This window comes from Nyctereutes procyonoides, unplaced genomic scaffold (genome assembly GCF_905146905.1).
Source record: "Nyctereutes procyonoides isolate TBG_1078 unplaced genomic scaffold, NYPRO_anot_genome, whole genome shotgun sequence".
NCBI lineage: Eukaryota > Metazoa > Chordata > Mammalia > Carnivora > Canidae > Nyctereutes > Nyctereutes procyonoides.
This window is the reverse complement of record NW_026575146.1, coordinates 57,657,546-57,679,973: the sequence shown is the minus strand read 5'-3', so window position 1 is coordinate 57,679,973 and position 22,428 is coordinate 57,657,546. Positions and strand designations below refer to the sequence as shown.

General features: G+C 40.3%; 1 protein-coding gene across 2 annotated transcripts in view; it reads left to right on the top strand.

Annotated features, from left to right (window-relative positions):
- The window catches only part of LOC129500169 (uncharacterized), a 136,051-nt gene that overhangs the window by 44,897 nt on the left and 68,726 nt on the right, over positions 1-22,428 (top strand). For both annotated transcript variants that reach the window (XR_008662509.1, XM_055310314.1), the window contains exon 2: positions 19,564-19,705. The gene's annotated coding sequence lies outside the window, so the exon portion shown is untranslated. The remainder of the gene's footprint in view (positions 1-19,563; positions 19,706-22,428) is intronic.

Sequence of the window (22,428 nt, the reverse complement as noted above, 5' to 3'; positions counted from 1 at the left end):
TCCAAAGCAGACAAGTGCATCTCTGGATGATGCCTCTAATTGGCAAGTCTTTGCTTAACTTCACTGAGTCCCAATCTCTGTCTGTGTAACTCTTACGCTTTAAATGCTATTCTACCCTCTGGAACAACACAGAAGCAGGACAAAAACCAATTTGCCTTAAATGTCCAAAATATATTCTACAGGATATTCATTTGTGTGATGCTCAGCATGAGGGTGGGGGATAGAGAAGTTTCTATGCTCAAATAAGTTTGGAAACACTGCTTACAAGCTCTTCCTTTAGAAGATTTATCATGGCTCATATTAAAGGCTTCTGAAAAAGAAAAAAAAAAAGGCTTCTGCAGCAAAGAAACCAACTAAGCTGAACTTTAACTTAGCATTTCCCAGACATCTGACCTTGGAAAATACCCTTTTTCTTTTCACTACCATCCTATAGAATGTAAATTGAAAACTTCTGCAAGAGTCTCTGACACTATCAATGTCAGACTTTCATTGAGATGCTCTGTCCCTCTGGTTGCTCTGCACCACAGCTATATAATTGGCTGTATTGTGAAACATACCACACCAGTCCCTAGGGGCTTGAATTATTTCTCCCAAGACTGTAGTTCACTGGGTAATTCTGCTGATCTGGACTGGTATTGATTGATCTTGGCTGGGTTTACTTATATATCTGTGGGGATGAGTTAGGTGGAGACTCACTGGTCTAGCCTAGCCTTGCCTGGAATGACTCAGCTTTATTCCATGTGCCTTTCTTACCATTCCAGCAGACTAGCTGAGCTCATTCTCATTGTGGTGTCAGGGATTGAAGAGAAGAAACAGAAACATGTAAACAAACATTTTTCCAAGTCTCCGCTTATATCAAGTTTGCTAAAATTCTGTTAGTCAAAGAGTGACACTTGGGTGATCTCAGAGTGGCAGGGTACTACGAAGTTACAGGGCAAGGGTATATCAAATAGAGGCCATTGGATATGGTCATCTAATGCCACGGTCAAATGCAAATCTGAGAAATGATGTCAAGACAGCTGTATCAGATCGCTGACAGCAGGGTGGAGGGAGGATAGTAACATCACAATTCCTCAGAGCCTACCCCTCCGAGATACTCAGAGTGGGGTTAGGTGCTCATAGTTTTAGAAGCTCCTTAGGTAATACAGATGATGAGCCAGGGTTGAAAACCCTCCAGTCTGGACCCCTTTTCTGTTTAACAATATCACTTAAATGATTACAATGGTAAATTTCACAAGGGATATAAAAAGAATTTTAAGCTGGAGATGTTGGTGCTTCTTCTCATTGAGCTTCCACTCTCAGGCAAATAAGACTGGTGTGTGATTAGCTACATGGCAGCATCCAATCCTGCTGCTGCCATGATTTTTCCCTGGCCTAAAATCTGTCCTGGCCCTTGGATTCCTGCTATTAGATCATTTTCTTAAACTGTATCTGATATATTTTATTCTGTGTATGCCACACCCCCAGTCAGGGGGCAGCTGGAGGGAAGGTCCTGAGCCCAGGATAGTGCAAATTTAGCCTGACTTAGAAGGGGCTATAAATAGATGATTTCTTCCCAGAAGACCAAGGATGGCTGGATGGTCAATGGGGTTACTGTTGTAAGGCAGTTGACATGTTAAAAACAAAACACATTTCCTTCAAATATATTTATATTATCTCAATCAAGAGATAGTGAATATACAGCTTAAATTTTGTTGAAGTTCAGATAAGTTTTTAAATTCTAAAGTTGGGAATGTATTAGCCTGCTCAGGCTGCCATAACAATATACCCCAGACTGGGTTAAATGACAGACATTTATTTTCCCACAGTTCTGGAGGCTGAAAGTCCTTGGCTAGCAGGGTTGGTTTCTGATAAAGGCCTTCTTTCTAGTTTGCAGATGGCTGTCTTCTTGCTGTGTCCTCACATGGTCCCTTCTGTGTATGTGTGTGAGCACGCATCCGTGCCTCTTCTTATAAGGATATCAGACCCATCAGATCAGGACCCCAGGCTTACGACCTCATTTACCCTTATTTACGTGACTAATGGTTCCATCGCCAAATACAGTCACATGAGGAGTTTAGGCTTCAACATATAAATTTTGGATAAACACAATTCAGTTTATAACAGGAACCATTGTGTTAGACTGTTGCTGAAGATGATAAAATGCCTTCACTCCTTAATGCTGCCATTTGAGATCTCTTTCCAGACATGATAGGGCCTCAGAAGCTTCCCTTAGTCCTTTAGAGTGGTGCTTCTCAAACAGTTTTGGACTGCAGCCGTCCACAAAGATACCTTGAGCTCCCTACTTCATGTGGTCCATCTAGATTATATAAAGCAATGGGACCCCCAAGTATGTGGATTGTATACTTACTTTAAAATAAAATGATAAGCTTATGTATAGATTTTACATCCTAGAGTATTGCAGTATGAACTTAAATAATCTTATTCTCACCTTGATCCTATGTTGCAAATTAAAAAAAAAAACAAGCAAAATTTCTTCACATCACTAATGAATATACTGCTGTACATATATTTTACATCTTTATCCAAAAAGACACAAGTGATATCTGAATTGCAGTGCCTTCATGGTCTCAGTATGACTATCAGAATATTTTAGTCTCCTTGTGTGTATGCTTCACTGCAGTTAAGAGGACAGATGTTAATGACATAGAGGTTAACAATGAGGGATCTCAGCATAGTACCCTCCAGTTCCATCCACGTTGAAGCAAATGGTGGGTATTTGTCATTTCTAATGGCTGAGTAATGTTCCATTGTATTATGCTGAGTGAAGTAAGTCAATCGGAGAAGGACAAACAGTGTATGTTCTCATTCATTTGGGGAATATGAATAATAGTGAAAGGGAATAGAAGGGAAGGGAGAAGAAATGTGTGGGAAATATCAGAAAGGGAGACAAAACATAAAGACTTCTAACTCTGGGAAATGAACTAGGGGTGGTGGAAGGGGAGGAGGGCGGGGGGTGGGGGTGAATGGGTGATGGGCACTGAGGGGACACTTGACGGGATGAGCACTGGGTGTTATTCTGTATGTTGGTAAATCGAACACCAATAAAAATTAATTTATTAAAAAAATAAAAAAATAAATAGCATTCTATTTACTATCTACTTACTATTTACTAAGTCCTGCTACATGCCAGATACTATGCTAGGCACTAGACAACTGTGAAGAAACACATTTCATCTATATTTCTCTAAGCTCAGTCTGGTGTGGAAGATGTACAATAAAAGAAGTAATTACAATAAAAAAAAACAATGAGGGATCTAAAGCAAAAGTCTGTAAACTGTGGCCCATAAGCCAAACTGTGTATGCTGCCCATTTTCATAAAGTTTTATTGGAACTTTATCTATTTGTTGAGGTAATATCTATTTGTATCTATTTGTTGAGGTAATATCCATGGCTGCTTTCAGGTTGCATAGCTCAGTTGAGTAGAAAGGGTCTACAAAGCCTAAAATATTTACCATCTCGCCCTTTACAGAAAAAAGTTTGCTGACCCTCAATCAAAAGTAAAGATCCTTAAGTTCAAATTCCTAACTCGGCAGTTTCTAGCTATGTGACCTCGGGCAGGTTAGCTAGCCCCTCTGTGCTAGCTAGCTCCTTAGTTTCCTGATTGTAAAATGAGGACAGTAATATCACCTGCCTCAAAGGAGTGTTAAAAGCAATAAATGAGCATATAAACATCTCAGCATAGGGTCTGGATTAAAAGTAAACACACTATGGTAGTTAACCGAACAATCCACAACAAACTAAATTTGTAATGAAGATACTAAACTAAGAGCAACTGATAATTAAAAAGTAAAAGTGACAGTAATTAAAATCTTGACTAACTCAAATCTGTACTGGTGAAGCTCCTCCCTAAATATTCTTCCTAAAAATTTATAAGAATTCTATTTCTTTGTGGGGCATGCCCAGTGGGAGCTTTTGAGCATTGGCAGCCTTGCTGGGCACTAAGCCACGTTAGGAGAGTATAGAATAAGACCTTATTAAGCTCTGGTGATATACTAGGCTAAGTTTATTAATAACACATTGAATAGGGATCCCTGGGTGGCACAGCGGTTTGGCGCCTGCCTTTGGCCCAGGGCGCGATCCTGGAGACCCGGGATCGAATCCCACGTCGGGCTCCCGGTGCATGGAGCCTGCTTCTCCCTCTGCCTGTGTCTCTGCCTCTCTCTCTCTCATTCTATGTGACTATCATAAATAAATAAAAATTTTAAAAAAAAAGATTGATAAAATAACACATTGAATAACCCTTAGTAATTCACTTAGTAATTTATTGGTAAATAGTCTAGCTATTCATAAAAGTAGGAGTCAGTGTAATTAAATTGTGTTTGTGGTCCTGTTCATAGCCTACCAGATCATCCTTTGCAACAGTCTCACCTTGACTCTTTCCTGACTGGATGGGCAGCCATCTGGTTCCTAGAGTAAATGAAACCAAGCCATGGATCCCATCCCTGATAATACTGCCAATTTGACTTCCTCCTATGGCCACAGGATGTACCTTTCACCATGCTGGTAACTGACTCCTAAAAAAGATGGAGCGGTAGTATGATGTGTGGTTGGGTAAGAATAAATACTTTAGCCCTACTGGATATACATCCCAGTGATGAGTGGTAGGTGGGTTGCATCATATTCTGTTAAAAGAAGTTGATAATCTAAGAGAGAAATCTGGGGGCGCCTGGGTGGCTCAGTGGTTGAGCATCTGCCTTTGGCTCAGGTCATGGTCCTGGGGTCCTGGGATGGAGTTCTGAATCAGGCTCCCTGTGGGGAGCCTGCCTATGTCTGTGCCTCTGTCTGTGTCTCTATTTATAAATAAATAAAAATCTTTTTTAAAAAATAAGAGAAAAGTATAGTGGAGGTTGCTCTCTAGTCTATCTGGGGGGTTATGTGAGGTTGTTGGCAGTTCTTTCCAGGAGAGGTTAGTTTTGCAATTGTATAGGTAACACCAAGAATAGCAGTCGTAAAGAATAAACTGGATATTTAATTAAGAGTAGGAAGAAATGTGAATAGAAAGTATCTTGTCTAATCTGTTGATTGGATCCTTATTGCTGTCAGAAATCTCTTCAGAAAATTTCAAAATGAAGTAGGGATAATGATGAACCTGTGAGCAGGACTGGAAAAGAGCCATTAAGAATGGTGACCGAGAGGTGTGGTAAGATCCATTCACCACAGTAACCTCCAATTGTAGATTCTCTTTCATATAGTCAATAATTTTAAGAAAATTCCTGTGGATAGTTCTTGACATAATGCTCCACACTGACTGTCTGGTCCTTTCTTCTGATGCTTAGTTGGCAAACTCTGGTCTGTGAGAATTTCATCAATGCCTCTTCCCTTACTTCTTCCCTCCTGTGTCTCTATTTCTTCAAGATCTGCCACTGCCTGGAGGTCTCCCTCCTCTGTTCTCCACCTTTCTCCATTGATCTGATCATTTTTCATTTTTGTTCTTGAAGATTCCTTGCAGACCCAGCCTAACTTGGATCAAGTGCATTTGAGCTCTCCTACCCATCCTTTTTCCTGAGTCAGACATTACTACATAGTGTATGATGGAAAAGAAAGAAGAATGTAAAGGAATGTTTATGTTAATTTATAGTTCTTACTTAGTTTTTTAAATTACATGTTTCCCAATTGTAGAAAAAATACTTGTCCATTTTAGGAAATTTGGCAAAATAACACTAAAATAAAGGAAAAGATAATCACCCATAATCCTATCACCCAGGGCAAACACTTAATACTTTGCTGTGTGTCTTTTCTATCTTCATCTGTAGTTTATAGAGTCTTCGACATGTATTAGATACTACACTAAACATTTTATGCACTTTATTTCATTTAATCTTCATGACAACTCTGTGAAGTATAACATATCATTCTCATGTTAAAGATGAAGAAATAGGGCCCAGAGGATGAAATTACTTGACCAAGTAAATAAGGGAGGTAACAAGCAGACAGGAGCCCATGATATTAATGCTATGCTATTCTGGTTACCATTCTGCTCTGTTGATAGTAGATTTCATTATATAAATTGAATTTGTTGGGGCACCTTGGTGGCTCAGAAGGTTAAGTGTCTGACTCTTGATTTAGGCTTAGATCATGATCTCCAGGCGGTGAGATCAAGTCTGTTCCCCGCCCCCCCAAATCAGGCTCTGCCACTGAGCATGGAGCCCACTTAAGATTCTCTCTCTCCTTCTCCCTCTGCCCCTCCCCTCCCTGCATGTGCTCTCTTTCTAAAAAGAAAAAAAAATAAATTTATTAGTGATCGAAGGATCAACTTTTAAAAACCTGATGAATTATTGTCTTTGAAAAAGTAATTAAATGTGTATTAATGATGGTTCAAAATACATACATTTTAATTTCTTATCAGAGTACTATTTTGCCTTCTATAAAACAGGGTGGGGAATATTACCCCTGCAAAATGCTGTAAGCTGAACTCCATTCTTGTCATTTTTCTCATTTCTCACTCTTCTGAATGAACTAACGAATTTATCATGTGAGGAAAAGGAGAAAAAGAAATTCATCTCATTAACATGCCAAGGATTCACATTCAGCTTCTCCACTCACCCCTTTTGCCACCCGGCAAAGTGACCAGCACCGTGAATACCAGATTCATCACTTTCTCTCTCATTTCACTCTTCTAATATTTCTCCAGTGGTATTAATCATGAAATTGGCAGAAGTTGAAGTTCTCACCAACCTAGCAACATCTGATAGAATTATGATTTCTCTAATTAAAGGGGGTGAATTCAAGGTATATAAAATTTTGCTGTTCTGTGATATTTTATCAGTAGACAGTGTGCATTTTTCTTCTGGTGATTTATGTCCTCTGAAATAATACTCTACCAGAGTATAATTAGAAGTTCTTGGGACGCCTGGGTGGCTCAGCGGTTGAGCGTCTGCCTTCAGCTCAGGGCATGACCCCAGGATTTGGGATTGAGTGCCACATAGGGCTCCTTACAGGGAGCCTGCTTCTCCCTCTGCCTATGTCTCTGCCTCTCTCTCTCTCATAAATAAATAAATAAAATCTTAAAAAAGTAGTTCTACCTTTCCATCTAAAAATCTTTGTATGGAAAATGTTATCTGAAATCATTATACATGTGCAAATTTATAATCTGCTTTTCCTCATAATCATTGAGAGACATATTTTAAAGGGCTGCACTGTCTTGGTTCTTTAGATGTATTTATATTGTGTGTGAGCATGTCAACTGTATCTCTTTTATAAATGAGTTTCAGGGGGCACTGCTGCAGAATTCCTCAAAACTACTGCCATTTAATTCCTGGGTTTCCTATAAAATGTCAGCACCACTGGTTATTACTAAGCAGGAGAAATAAGCATCCTAAAGGGTATTTTTGCACTACTTGATTTCAAGGGCTGAATAACAAGATTAATTTAGAACAATAAGACATTATGCTGTAACATATATGAGATATAAAGTAAGATGACTCATTTCAGCTTCTTCCTTCTATGGATGAGAAAACTGAGTTTATGGCTTGTCCAAGGTCAACAGCTAAAAGGGAAGTCTCCTGCCTGGGTACAACCAAAGCTTCTATAATCACTTAGGGTAGGAGTTATTTATTTATTCACCATTCCCCAAAGGTCTTGGACTTAGAAAAGCCTGGAAAAGTGAACACGTCCCTATATCCATAGTATCTAAAATTGAGTTGCCTCCACTCTCCCACAACTTCTGCAACTAAGGATATGCAAGATGATTCAATGAGCAAAATTTTGAACTACTTTTAGACTTACAGAAAAATTGTAAGAATAGTACAGAGAGTTTCTATATATACCTGCTCTGGTATACCCCACTATTAACATTTTATATACTGCAATATAATTATTGTAACCAGGAAGTTAATGTTGGTATAGTACCATGAACTAAAGACTCCATTTGGACTTTACTTGGAAATTTCCAACTCACATCCTTTTGCTGTTGCTGTTGTTGCCAAGATCCAATTCAGGATCCCATATTGCATTTAGCTGTCATTTTTCTCTTATCTCCTATAGCCTGCAACAGTTCCTCAGTTTTTCCTTGCCTTCTGTCACCTTGACAGCCCAGAGAATACTGGTTAATGTATTTTACTCCATGTCACTCAATTCAGGCCTGTCTGGAATCTTGTCATTGGACTGAAGTCATGTGTCCCCATCAAGAACACCACAGAGGGATCCCTGTGTGGCGCAGCGGTTTAGCGCCTGCCTTTGGCCCAGGGCGCGATCCTGGAGACCCGGGATCGAGTCCCACGTCGGGCTCCCGGTGCATGGAGCCTGCTTCTCCCTCTGCCTGTGTCTCTGCCTCTCTCTCTCTCTCTGTGTGACTATCATAAATAAAAAAAAAATTAAAAAAAAAGAAAAAGAAAGAACACAGAAATGGTTCCTCATCCTTCTCAGTGCATCAGATCACAGCATGTGTGATGCCAGTCCATCAATGTCAGTATTATTATTATTGGTGATGTTGGTATTGATCACCTGGTCAAGACTGTTACTACACTTTTACACTATAAAGTTACTCTCCCAGTTGCCAAGGTGGAACAATTTGAGCACCAAAATAGATAACGATAATATTGGATTATAACCCATAAAATAATATCCATGAGTTAATAGTGACATAAATAACTGATAAATTAGACACAATCAATTCTTGTTATTTGCAGTAGTTATGCTCTATAGAGTCAATTGTGTGAACCTCAATTAGCTCATACTGAACCATTGCTCCTAGGGGAAATACAGGTTTAGGTTCCTGTAAGCCTTGGGTCAAAAATCTTTTTTTATCAGTTGATCCATACATAACTTGGTTTTATTTTTATTTCTGTTTAAAGACTCTCTTTATTTGTTTGATTCATTAACATCGAGCTCACAGCCCACAGCACTGTAACTCCTGCCTGAATGAAGCTCATCTAACACACATGTTTTCTCTGCAAGGCACATCGCACCATTCTTGCAGTTAAGAACACTAGACAGCATGTCAGCACTGTGCTTGGGGGACATTTTAAACAGTGAAATTGCCAACAGAAATTGAAAAATGTGGCACTAAATCAATGGAGCAAAGGATACTTGTTTGTAGCACAAGAGCTGACATAAGGAGCCAGAGTGTTGCCTTGTTGGACCTCAGTGGGGAGTATGTGTTTCAGGTGCTTCAGATATTTCACTGCTCTGCACGTGTCCATGAGTGACCAAGAAAGTGCTGTGAATATAAATTTTAGCCCGAAGGTGAATTCTGAAATTCATAATCTGTGAATAATGAGGATGGAGTATATATGGATAGGCAAAGTGACAGTTCTTCTTTGCAGTAGAACTCTAATAAGTCTGAAAAGAATGAAGAACATAGAGAATCGTCTCCCCCTCCCAGGTAACCCCCACAGTACTCATTGTTGCTGATGGACCACCAATGGATGCCAGAAAAGAGGGCAAAACTTTGAAGAACAAAGGGATTATTTTCATAGTTTCAAAGTAGGTCCCCCAAGACATTTGTTGACTACAGGGGGAAATATAGTAAATTTATATTTTTCTCAAATTTAATATTCCATTACTTCTTAATTTTTCTAGTATTATGTAGCATTTGCAGATGTTGACTATGAATACATATAAATAGGTGTATGTTCTCAAATTCTTGATGATAAGGAGATCTCCAATTTTTTTATTGTATTTTCATATCTGGATAATCAGCTAGTATTCAGTCAAAGCTGTTAATTTATGTATAACTGGAGAAGAGTCAAGAAGCTGTTACTTCAAGGGTAGATTTGGGATATGTAAGGATCACTGTCTATGTGAAATCATCCTAGGCAGAGGCAAGCACTGACTCTTCAATGTTCCCACTGTGTCCTGTTTGAATAGACTAGGAATATGTATTTTATACTCTAGATAGATTGTGTGCACACTTGTGTCCTGAACAGGCTGTTTCCTGAATACAGTGGCCACCCCTTCTGCTTTTATGTTTCCAGGGGCAAGCACAGTGTCTCACACATAGTGGGTACTCAGTAAACATTGACTGGAAATGGGATGGCATGGATAGGATGGGATAGGATCCAAGATAAATACCTCATGTCTGCCGGACATCCACCATCCATATTTTATCACAGATGAATTTTTGTTCTTGTCGTATTTTCAATGCTAATGTTTATGTATGTCCTGCCCATGGTGAAAACAAGCATGCCTTTTTTAGTAGTAAAGTGCCTGAAAATGAAGACCTTTGTAAGCACATTTGGTTTGTGGAAAGTTTTTTGTTCGTATCTTAGTTCAGATGTGACCATAGTTATTTTATTCATATACCTACCTGTATCCTAATAATGGAGTACTGTTGTCCCTACAGGCAAAATAGTAATGGCAGTATTAGGGATTTTATGAAACAATGTATCTGAAAAGCTTTTATTCCAAAAAAGTGTCACAGGTTGGTTCTGAACACTTGGATGGTTTCAAGTTGAATCAAATGTATCAGGGTAGCTAAGTAACATAACAGCTCTCCAATCCCAGAGACTTTTTCTTGCACCTTAACAATGCAATTCAGTGTTCCTGATTGGGCAGTTCTCCCTCAGAAAAAGTTTGAAGAACTCAGGCTGCTTCTCTCTTGTAGCTCTATCTACCTCCAGGTCTTCAGAATCCTCTTCCCTCAGCTGGGGTTTTTTTTGGCCCAATCTAAGAGTGGTTTCCTGCCCTCTTCCACATTATCTTGGAAGTGAATCAATCATACTTCCACCCTTAAGTGCAAAGCATGCTGGGAAATATCTAACTATGTGCCAGGAGAAAAAAAGAGCAATTGTTTGGTGAACAACTAGCCAGTCTGCCTCACTGGCTCAGCCTGGCATCTCTCTCTCTCTGTCTTAATTCTCATGTCACTTGTTTTCCTTATTCTTCTTCAGATATTTAACACTTGGTCCATTGTATTCATTCATTCATTATTAAATCTCTTGGTACCATAATGGGCTCCTATAACAAGCCAGTTGATAGAGTTTTTAAAGAAAAATCAGGTTCAGGGCCCACCCTGGAATTTGATCTAGTTCATCTCTATTTAGCTGTCAGTGTATTTGGAAGTCCATGAAAAAATATGAGTGTGACGACCTATATCACAAAAATAAGTACTTTCAGCCACTCTATCTAAATTCTGCCCCAAATATTTATTTGCTGTCCATTCATTTCTTCATATTTTGCCTTTTTGTAGTCTAACTGGAAACAGGCAGATACTTAATATTTAGGGAAAATATAAAGGCAAAGAACTTTAAATTATCTCTCTGAATTTAATTATTCTTGAAAATTTGGAAAAGGTCATTAGTCTTATTAGAGAATTTGTTTTGAGAACCGCTAGTCTCATCTCTGATTATCTGTGGACATAGTATTCCATTTTTGTTAGTGTGTAAGTAGTTTGAATTTAGGGACTGCGTGTAACATAAAATTTTTTTCTACCCCCTAAACTCTTATCTTTATACACTTAACTGATCAAATCATCTTTTTTAAAAAAAAGATTTTATTTATGTATATATATAAATAGAGTGTGCACAAGAGCACACAGCAAAAATGAGGGAAGGGACAGAGGGGCCAGGGAGAGACAGGGAAAGAGAGAGAGAGAATCCCAAGTTTGGCAGAGTCTGATGTGGGGCTTGATCCCATGACCCTGAGATCATGGGATCAACTAAGCCAACCAGGTGCCCAAATCAAATCATCTTTAAAAAAAAAAAGATCACTTGTGTAATTTTTAAATGTACTTATTATAGAAAAGGTAAAAAATATAGATAAGCAAAAAGACAAAAATTAGAAATATTTGTTATCTTCCCATTGATAAATCCTACTAAGATAACCGGTTTATTTCCATTCTTTTCCTGTGTGTGTGTGTGTGTGTGTGTGTGTGTTTAAGTATGACTACAATGTACATAACCTTGTACAACAATGGGATCATTCTAAGCATAGGGTTATAACTTCAAAAAATTCATGTATTAACATATCCATCCTTACGTTGGACATCTTTTTAGTAGGATTTCATTTTGAATATATTGAGTAAATGAATCAATTAAAAAACACACCTACAAGAAAATGATGTCTGTCTATAAAATAGGACAACAGAGGGGAGGTAATACAGAACTGAGAATGGCTGAGGGCATTTTGGCTCTGAAACAGACATGGTAGTTAATGCTTAGACCCAGGTTTAAATTCAAACAACACAACAATCATAATGTAGATGATTTTCTGTGAACAAAGTAGTTGTAATTGGGTCCATGGCTCAAGCATCTCCTTGTGATCTAGTAAACACAACACCAACATCTATATATCCTAGCTTTATAGTTTATTAACTGCTATTTTTCTGGGCTAAGTTTTCTTATTGTGACATGGGCATGATGCTAGTATTTACTCCACGGAGTTGTTGGGAGCATTAAATGAGCCAATATATAGGAAGTGCCTAGTTAACTAGTGAGGCTCAATAACTATTAGCTATCATGAAACTACAAATGAATTTTAAAAATTAGTAGATGGTAGTCTGTCTTCATAAGTAGGCTTTATTTATTTCTTTTAATATTTTATTTATTTATTCATGGGAGACAGAGAGAGAGGCAGAGGCAGAGACACAGACAGAGGGAGAAGCAGGCTCCACGCAGGGAGCCCGATGTGGGACTCAATCCCGGGTCTCCAGGATCACGCCCTGGGCTGAAGGCAGGCACTAAACCACGAAGCCACCCAGGCTACCCCATAAGTAGGCTTTAAATCAGTGATCCTCAGCTGGGAATGATTTTCCCCACCTCATTTCTCAGGGGACATTTGGCAATGTCTGGAGACATTTCTGGTTGTCCCACCTGATGTAGGTGGTAGTGGAGGGGATGCTGCTGGCATCTACTGGACAGAGGCCAGGGGTGCTGCTCCACATCCTACAGTGTACAGGACAGCCCCCATAACCAAGAATTATCCTGCCTCATACATCAGCAATGCTGAGGTTAAGAAACCTGCTTTACTATGCTGTGCTATCATAGATGGAGGGGGCATTTGCCAACAAAATCACACAATCAGGAAGTAATCTCTGATCAATTAACATGTCTGGAAAAGAGGTTAGTAGCACCCAATTCACCTGATGTTTGTGGAGATCAAATGAAAGACTGTATCTAACTCTTCTGTAAACTAATGTGCTATGCAACCAGGTTAGTTCTAAATCATTTTCCTCAACTTTGAAAAAATTATTTTCATTATTTTCCTACTGAAGTGTCTTATTAGACATTTCTTTTACCTAATTACTGCCTCCCACCATACATTTTAGTACTACAGCTATGCTGTGTATCTGTGAAGTCTGATCAGGTTGAGGGGTTGAGGGCCACATGCCACTGTGACAATCCAAGATTTTTTTTGCTCCCTGAGGACCAATTTTACTTGTCTGGAGCAATATCTCTACCATTGAGAATGCATATTCTCAATAAAAGGGGAATTCTGAAAATAATTTTTTTTCATGATGTTTTAATTACTTATTAAATTAAAAGCTTAATATCAATTGTTGTACACTTGGCATCATATGGAGACAGCAACAGGAAACTCAAAAATACTGCCATTGATTTAAAATGCCTATAGTCTAGATAAAGCTAACAGGCCTGTAGCATTTTAAACGGACAGCAATGCTCATACAAATGAATGGAGATTTAGTAAAATCTGAAAATGCAAAAATAAAATCTGGTAGAGAACAAAGATAGGAGAAATTGAAGAGATGAGAGCTTTCTAGAGAAGCCGCTAATCTGAATTTAAGCTTATCATAAAAAGAAACCATAAAAAGAAGGTTTAAGAGGCAATAGGATGGAAGGAAAATTGTACTGGCTTAGGAATCTGAAGAGGAAATCATACTCCCTTTTCTTTTTGTAGGTGACAGTTACTACAATAACTAGGTAGCTGCTTTTTCTGATTTGTTTGCGAAGGAAAGATTAGGCACAACTAAATCCACAAGGCGAGGGCATGTCTCCTGTTGGGGAGTCCCCGAAGCTTAAAGCCTGCAGGGCAGCTGTCTGTTCATCCAGCTGTAGATCTGGAAGGAATAGGAATCTTCATGCAGCCTGGCTTTTCCTGTTTCTATCTCTTCCTGCTATCCCTTGCTGCCCTGCCTCCCATTTGTCAGTTCGAGACAGAGGGAACCCATCTGGAATGTCAGCCTTACCTCTATGGTGACATCTACCCAGACCCTCCTGTCTTTCAGTTTGGTGTCCCAATCTCCCAGCGGTCCCTGTGGGTTCCCACTTCCACACTCTTGCTTGTAAGATATCTTATCTAGACCGTCTTCTCAGAGCATCATTTTCTACCTTCATATTCTTCCTTTTTATTCCTGCTTCCTGTCACTGACACTGGGAGGTAGGTGTGAGCCTCACCTTACAGGTGCATGACCCTCCTCCAGGCACCCAGCTGGTGTGTGTGTCCAGGCTCCAGATCTTCTGCCTCAGAGTCAATGGGCTGTCTACTCTTGCTGCCTGGGCCTCTCTGGCAACTTGACTGACATGTTGTAGATCTTCGGTGGACATTTTTTCTTCCAGTGAACCTACAGATGGATACGTTTTACTGTGAAGATGGATGAATGATGGCAAATAGAACTGCCACAGTTATCTGTAGTATGAGTTGTGTATTTTGTTTCCTGCTCATTTTCTGGCATCTGTCAGCAACTGGAAATAAAATTTTGAATCTCTGCTGCCCTGTCTGCAAATGTGTTGATATTGTGCAAGATGAGAGCTGAATGTTGAATCCACAGTATGATTACCATGCATGTTGGTTCTATGTAGTTCACTGTGAATTTCTAGGTACATACTATAGGTAAATGACCCTGTATAAATAGAGGTCAAGGTGTTCACAGGCGGGGCTGGATGTTGTTATGCTGCTTAAAGGTGGAATGTGGTGCACCTATTTTTGTATTCATGGGCCTAGACTGACCATGGAACATAGTTGGTGCTTAATACATGTTTCTAAAGCAAAAGAGCTATTGTTTCCCTCCTCTATATGGGGTGTCTGCCAAGTCCATAACAATTCTCCCTTCTCTGGGAACTCAGAATTGGCATTGGCTGTTTTTTCCCTGAATTCCTGCACCCACCCACCCACCCACAGCCATAGTTCATTGACCAGGGTCAAACACCTGACCAAAGCTGGCTAAATTCCCATCCTTGAGATTTAGAATTGAGACACTGGAAGACTGAGACTCAGTCTCTGTGGCTAAACCCAGAGCATGTAAGTTCAGGGGCTGCTACAGAGCCATCCTATAGATTAAAGGTTGGAGAAATCTAGACTTCCAAGCGCAGACTGAGGCCATTGTATAGAGAAGAGCAATGGAATATGGAGAGAAATTCTAGAGAGATTCAGCCCACCTCTAATCTTGGTTACATTCCCCATTTGGTTTCTTGAGACACCCTTGTGCTATTCTCTAAATCTCTTTTTGGGTTAAAGTTGGTGCAGGTCAGTTTCAATTTTTGGTGACTAAAAAAATATTCCCCCACTATATCAAAATTTCAGATTTCTCATTTCAGTGAAGGAAATCCTACTATGTGGAAAAATTAGATCAGGAAGAGAGACCAAATTTAGTTGAAAGCCTATCAACTGACTCCCCCCCCCCAAAAAAAAAGACAAAAAAACCTACCTATAAACCCAAACCATCACAAATTATATTCAAAAGGGGTTTGAGGGGCTCGGTAGAATAATGTGCAGGGGGCATTGTGTGTTGTTAGTTTTTTGAAGGAGTAGGGGATTTTTCCTTCAAGGTGAAGTATGAGCACAAATAGAGAAAAAGAGTACATGCCTAAAATCATAGACAAGAGTCAATGATAAAAACAAAGGATCAAATAGTTAAAATAAAATACACAGGGAACCAGAGTCATGGTTCTGTGCTTCCTCAACTTCAACCATCCTATCCAGCCATCCAACCCATTACCAAATCTGCCTGTTTTCCCACCTGACAATCTCTTCAGCCTGTCTCTGTCCACTCTGAGTGGCCCTTAATTCTCATGAGGACCCCTGCAATGACCTCTGTAAGTGGACTCCTGCAAGCCACCAGTGTTTCTCCACACTGTGACCAGAGTGGTCGTCTAACAATGCCCAATGTGTCACCTCTTCCAGGTAAGACTTGCAGAGGCTTTCTTTTGCTCTGGCCCATAAAGCTGTGTAAGGCCCAGCCACTGTCCAGCTTTCAGCCTCATCTGCTCCCACTCCTCTCCCTGCCCATGCTTCTGTGTGGCCTTCTTTTCATTTCCTCGCCCCACCAAGCTTCCTCCACTATGGGGCCTTTGCACATCTTGTTTCCTCTACTGGACCCTTCTTTTCTGCCACTCTGCCCAGTTCTCCTTGGCTTCTCTGACTGGACCAGTTAATTCTAGCAGAGCACTGCACACCCATTCTTTCTACCTCATATCCTAGGTATACAGTTTTCCTTTCCCTTTTCTCCTTGTTCACTTGTCTTTCTACTCTGTGGGGCTGCAAGCTCCATGGGCGCAGGAAATCTCTGCTTCAGACTGTTGTTTTAGTCCCAGCCCCTAAGAGGTTGATCAACAAATATTTAATGAATGAATAAATATGTGAGAAGATAAAGGAAAGAAAAAATCAAGCAAACCCACCACCTCCCCCAAAAAAAGTAGCCTCCAATTTTCTCAATACTATTTTTCAAAGATTGGTTTTATAGCTCAGTTCATAACTCATGGTTTCTCTTAAATACCAGGCTCATAATTAACAACATTATTAATAATGCTAAAATCATTTTATAAGTAGGGGTGTAAGGTTGTCAGTAGGTAAAATATAATTAATGTTAATAGGATTCCTAGGCCAGCCTGCAAAGTCCCCTTTAACCCATAGTGTCTCTAAAACAATAGTTTTAAGTCCTGACATCTCCTAAGCATCTTGTGTCTTGAGGGGATACAGGCAGTATGAAGGAGAGAGGACTCTAATTACCAGTGGAGCAAAGATGCTCTGAGAGATACGTTGTAAAGTCAGTCATTCTGATGGTGAGCATGGGACTGGGCAGATGGGAATGGAGAGCAGCCTTGGGGACCATTCAAGGGAATAATTGCTAGGACTGGCTAGGGTAGGTCCCTTTTCATTTCCCTTTGCATATGTCTCTTTGAAAGTGTGTGCATTTAAGCAGAAGACACAATTACCCTGCTAGACAAAGACCTTTCTAGAACATAGAAGTAGTCATACTTTGGTGGAGTGCCTGACTGGCTTAGTCAGTGGAGCGTGCCACTCTTGTGAGTTCAAGCCCCATGTTGAGTGTGGAGCCTACTTTAAAAACAATAAAAAAATAAAAAGAGAGAGAGAGAGAAGTAGAAGTAGAAGAAGAAGTGGTTTACTTTGGGCTAGAATTTCTGCATGAGCATTCTATCCTGAGGGGAAGAAAAGGAAAGGAGTTTAGTCTAAAGGCAGAAAGATTGTTACAGAAGCCCTCAGAGAGCAGGAGAGTGAAGTCGATTTGTGGAAGTGATGCTAGATATTGATGACTGAAGAGGAAAGTCGATGGTGCTCAGGGAATGAGAAGACAGGAAGGGAGGAAAAAAGGAAACACAGATTCCTTGCCTGAGAATATGGGACATGAACATTCTGCTATTTCAAGGACCAGGTTTTCTGACTAATATTCTCAGAGCTCATCATTCCATAGAAGGGCCAGCTACTTCAGCTAAAACTTTCTAGGGAATATGAGTTTTCTTTTAGAAAGAATAATCTGGCTGTAATGTTAAAAAAAATCTAAAATCCAGAAAATACCAAATTATCTAAACAACTACATGGCATGAGTTTTCATGAAATGAGATAGAGTACTCTGCAAAAGCTTTTTTGTTAAAATCCCAACAAAGAGGATTGCCTGAAATTAAACCCAGTGTTCTTTCCAAAGAGTTTTGCAAATACCATCTCTGCAGTAGAAAAACACAGGAATTCTGATGAGAACAAATTTACCAGGATTTATAACCCCTTCTCTTTCATTTGGGAGATGGCCTCTTATTTGTGGTTGTTGGATGGAACCAGTGAACCAAATACTTGAAACCAATTTGCTAGTTTGAGAAGAGGTTATTGATTCTCCCAGCGGGTGTATACTTGGAAAATTACATTGTTTAACTCTACATGTGGATGATTCTTGCCTCATATTCCTTTAAGTTGGTCCAACTGAGTGAGGCACATGGGTTCATGCTTTATTGAAGTCTTCAGAGGAGCTGAAAAATGTATAACAAATATGAATGTTGCCTTGAGTTAAAAAGATTGCATGTGTTTCTCAGAAAATGTCTGGTTAGGTGAGGGATTTTTTTTTTTTGCAAGCATGCGAATTATTTGGGGGGCAAATGTTGAGAGAGAAATTTCCTGTGTGTTTTGTCCAGTACCAAGAAGACAGTGGAGGTGTGTGGTCAGCAACCAATTTAAATAAATATATTTCTGTATCTTGTTTAAAATAATCACTGTGTCAGCTCTTGGTGATTTATTGTTTTCAGAACTGCAAAGCCCAATCAATGAATTATGTGTATGATATTAGCATTTATTGAGCAATGATCTAAATTTGTATTCTTGAAATAAATGGAAGCTTCCTCCATCGCTGATGGAAAGGAGGCATGGAGAGGAGGGTATGGTATTGAGCACACATATACTCTCTGAATGATTCTGTGCATTTGTGTTATTTTCACTAAATAATAAAAGTTTAATTGAATAATTGATATTCAACTCTTCGGGTAAAAGTGAACAAAGACTCAATGCATTTCAGGTCAATATTTCTTCTGGGTATTGTTTATGAGTAAGGTGGTGAAGCCACATGCTGCTGAATATTCCCTTTAAAGCATAGAAATGTCGGTTCCATCCCACTCCAAACCTTCCCCTTACACTTTTTTCTGAGACACAGTATTGGCCTAAGGAAGGTTCATTTTAACAGGTCTGTCATTTTGAACCAATTTGAGCAGCCTTTGTAGCAGGAAGGAATAACCTATTGTTCCCAATCACCATTAATAAGAAGACCATTGTGACCAAGTTTGCTGATAAATCTATAGACACAGGGGAGGATTCTAATTTGTGACAAGGAAAATTTCTACTTAATGGGAAGAGATATCTCTGACCCTTACCTGTATGGGTTTATGGAGGGAGATAGGCCCTATGGGTGTTTATTCACTTGAAACCAGGAGCCTTGGGACTCCTGGGTGGCTCAGCAGTTGAGCATCTACCTTTGGCTCAGGACGTGATCCTGGGTTCAAATCCCACATTATGCTCCCTGCGAGGAGCCTGCTTCTCTCTCTGTCTCTGCGTCTCTCCATGTGTCTTTCGTGAATACATTCTTTTTTTTAAAATTTTATTTATTTATAGAGACACACACAGAGAGAGAGGCAGAGACACAGGCAGAGGAAGAAGTGGGCTCCATGCAGGGAGCCTGACATGGGACTCGATCCCGGGTCTCCAGGATCACGCCCCGGGCTGCAGGCAGCACTAAACCGCTGCGACTAGGGCTGCCCTGTCTCTCGTGAATAAATAAAATCTTAAAAAAAAGGAGCCTTTCTAATATAGAATTATGTTCTAGAAACGAAAATCCCAAGGTCCTCATTTGGGATGGGAAGTTGGTGGAGAAAAGAATCAAATTATATTTTCCTCAAATATCTGGATTTTTACTTCAAGATTTTTTAAACTGACAAGTAATTTCTCTTTCAGGCCCCATGGTTGATATAGAAGACTGTCATATGAACCAGAGAGAGAAATAAACTGAAGAAAGGATCTACATGGAAGGCATGCCACAGGGATGCAAATGGAAATTTTCAGCAAGTGGGGCAAGAGATGAGGCACACGTGGCCAGGTAGCAGTCTGGGAAATACTGACTCCCCTGTGGTGATTATTGGCACAGGAAATTCATGAAGCACAGGGCCCCAAATGCAGGGTCTCGTGTTATAACTGTTCACAGAATATCCATCAGGCACACCGGCCATTCAATTAACATCAGCAAATCGTTATATTTCTAAACTGTTGTACACTTTGGTGATTAGCAGCTTGGGGTTTCTTCTGCTACGTTTCTTGAGAAAACCTCCGGAGAGTCAGCGGTTAGCTAAGACCAAGGCAACTCTCGAGGTGTGAGATTCATCTTCTTTTGGAATTAGGGTCACCTTGGGATTCAACCTCTAGTTGAGAACAGGTCACGTGGAAGCAAAATTCTTCTGAGACATAAGAACTGAAAGGAGGGTGTGGAGTAGAGCCTTTGCCTCTTTGCTCAAGAGAGGAACCAAATTTACAGGCAGTGGTGAGGACACTGGCAGAATGATAGCTTTACAGTATTAACTGATTTTCTCTCTCTGGCAGTTGCTGTTGCCTCTGCCTCCTCCCCTTTCTCCCCCATCCAAGCCTCATTTTTAGGCATCATTTATTATATCAGGGAATAAAGGAGTTTTACCAAAAAAAATAGAGGTGAAAATGGGCTTTTAATTTTCAAGACCCTAAAGGGACTTGGCATAGTAATTATATAGTGAGTTGGAGCAGAGCTTCTAGCCTCTAGTAGAACGTGAAGTTTTGCAGGTAAACAGGCAGGGAGGCAGGGAAAGGTCTAGATTCAGGGGCGGTGATGGGGCAGGAGCTCTCAGCTGTTGGAGAGGAGGTGAGGAGGAGGGAAAGAAAATGGCAGGGTAGAGGAGAAGCAGAGAAGGCCCTTGGGATCTGGTGGCCTCTCTCCTCCTCTGGAAAGAGGCTGTGTGTCCAGCAACTTAGCAGAAAGTAGTAGGTGTATCACTCACTTTCCTATAGAACTCAAAGACTGTCAAACCCCAGAACAGACCTGGCTAAGTGGTGTCCAAGGTACAGGCAGTCTGAAGGCTCTCCAGAGGTTGAAGGCGTCAGCCCAGCAGGCAAGGGTTAAAATGAGTCCCCGGTGCTCAGAAGTGCCCCCCGAGTGGTAACAGAGAATCCACAGCCTTCCACTGGCCTCTGAAGTAAGGGCAGTCTTGGGACACTGTGGGCTCTGACTAAGTCCAGACAGTGTCAGAAATGAATTGAATTGCAGGACACCCAGTTGGTATTGGAGAATTGGTTGGGGGCTGTGTGTGGCGGGGGAACCCCACATGTTTAGGGTCAGAAGTATTTTGAGTAAACTCAGTTTAGGCTTCTTGACTTCTTCCCTGTTTTTTCCAAGGCACAATTCAAATTGCATCTGTTCCCAGGCACCTTTCCAGACCTCTCCATCCTTGTGTTCCTTCAGCACTTCACACATTGATTATAGCCCCTTATCAAAGTTAGCTTTGGATCATAGGTTGAGTTAGCGTCAGCTGTGTGTGTGAACCCTTCTGGGGTTCTGTTTTATGTCCTCACAGCACCTACCATGAATGTAGCATCCTAGGCTGGCAGGTATTTTGGTGCCTGGTACATCAGAAAGCTTCAATACATATTTGTCTAACTAAATTTAAATTTCTGAAACACATAATTATAGAAACATGAGACAGATCCTGGAAAGAATGTTTAATTGGCATGGCTTTGATTCTCTCACTGCTTTTCTATTTCACCCCAACGCTTTATTTCAAACATTTTCAAACATATGAAACAGTGGAAGAATCACTCACTGAATACCCATGTAACGACCACCTAGCTTCCATGATAGACTCTATTATATTCATGTGTCTGTGTGTATTTATGACATATTTATTGGTCTATCCATCTACCCAACCATTAGTCCTATATTATTTTTTCCTCACTGCCTTTCCAACACAATCAGTGTTTGAAAGAGCTTTAGCTTTGAATAGGATCTGGGATTAATTCCTGAATTCAGCCCTTATTTGTTGCATGACCTTGGGGGTGCTGCTTAACCTGAGCCTGTTTCTGTCACGAGGGGGGACAGGGCAGCATACTTCATAGCTTGTGGTGAGGAGTAAATGAGAGAATATAGATAAAGGGCCTGGCACATAATGTGTGTTCAATACATGGTAGCAAGAGAATAAGCATTAAGTACAGTATAAATATTTATTTCAGCCATCAGCACTGATTTACAATGATTTGTACCTCCTGCATTTTTACCTCCAGCCCCTGCTTTAGGCCCAGAAAGAAAAGAAATTCATAGGAGACTACGATCTTAGACTCTTGCTTGGATGTAAGCAAGAGGTTCCTGGATCTGAGAGGGCAGAGGTGAGCTGGGCTTTGGTGTAGAAACGGCATTCTGAATTCCCTGGCACAATTAAAAGACCACAGTGCTAAATGTAGAATCAACAGTTATGTACTGACCCTAGACAAGATGGGAGCAGTGGGCTCTTAATACTTATGTAAAATTCAGAAAAATATTTGCTGAAAAGGAGGTGGTTAAGAAGATGGTGTCAGGGCTCTCCCACAGCCACAAAAATGTGTTCCGGTGTCCTTTCTTGCAGTGATTTGGCATATCATATTTTCTGAGGGTAGGCCCTCATTACTACAACCTTCCACTCTAAGGCTACAGACAATCCCCAAATCGGGGAACCAGAATTATGCCCAAATTGTTTTGTTCCTGAAATGGTTCTGCAAAGCTGTGGACAGAGAATGGAGGATGAGGCCACCCCCACCCCCCCATGGCCT